The sequence below is a fragment of the Sinocyclocheilus grahami genome, unplaced genomic scaffold (assembly GCF_001515645.1).
Source record: "Sinocyclocheilus grahami isolate Dianchi unplaced genomic scaffold, SAMN03320097.WGS_v1.1 scaffold568.1, whole genome shotgun sequence".
In the NCBI taxonomy this organism is placed as follows: Eukaryota; Metazoa; Chordata; class Actinopteri; order Cypriniformes; family Cyprinidae; genus Sinocyclocheilus; species Sinocyclocheilus grahami.
The window spans coordinates 290195-291092 of NW_015505747.1; positions in this window are offsets into that span (position 1 = coordinate 290195).

The following is an 898-nucleotide window of genomic DNA, read 5'->3' on the forward strand; positions in this document are numbered from 1 at the left end:
ACTTGCCTAGTAATTCTGCACACAGTGTATATACAAAAGGTAAGGTAAAGGTAAGATTTGGTAGGTGTACATTAAGTGTAACATTAAGTCTAATCATGCTATCACCTGATACAAGGAATAAGGTAGGTAAACATCAAGTGTAATAATAATGAATGATTTTGAAATAAGACAACTGTGAAAGTTTAGAAATTTATTTTAAGTATACAAACTAGTGCTGGCCAACGATTAATTGCATTCAAAATGCAAGTTTTTGTTTACATAATATATGTGTGTGTACTGTGTATGTTCTGTACAGGGCTGAGGGCCTGTAAGCTGCTCATCTGGGTTCCATCACAGCAAGTTATGCTACATGTCCCATACAATGAGCAATTCTGTGCCAAGACTGTAGCTAGACTAAAAACCTTTTAAGTATATGCTTCCTCATGTGTCAGATGAGTTTCAGGCAGGTTGCTTTCCACAAGATACTTGCAGCTTTGTAAATAAGCAGGAATGAGAATAATTAGGGTTAAGGATAGGATATTAGGTAATTGGGGTGGGATGTGAAGACTGGAACTATTTTAAATCAGTTGTGTTAAACAAGAGACAGCCTGTGATTTGTGTTTTAGAAAATGTATAATTTTAATATAAGTTGTATAAAATCAGTTGTGATTTGTTGATCGGTGTTTGTTGTTTTCTGGAAGCAAGAGACACCTTCTACTGACCATCCTGAGGTAACATTTTCAAGCATTTAATTTCCATATGTAATAAACCAAGATGGAATTAATTTGTAAACTTGACATGACTTATTCCTTCAAATCAGAGATCAAAGATAAAAAAATATCAAATTAAGATAAAAAAAATAACTATTTACAGCAGGTAACTTCTGGTGACATTGTAAAGGTTTATAAAAATTACTATT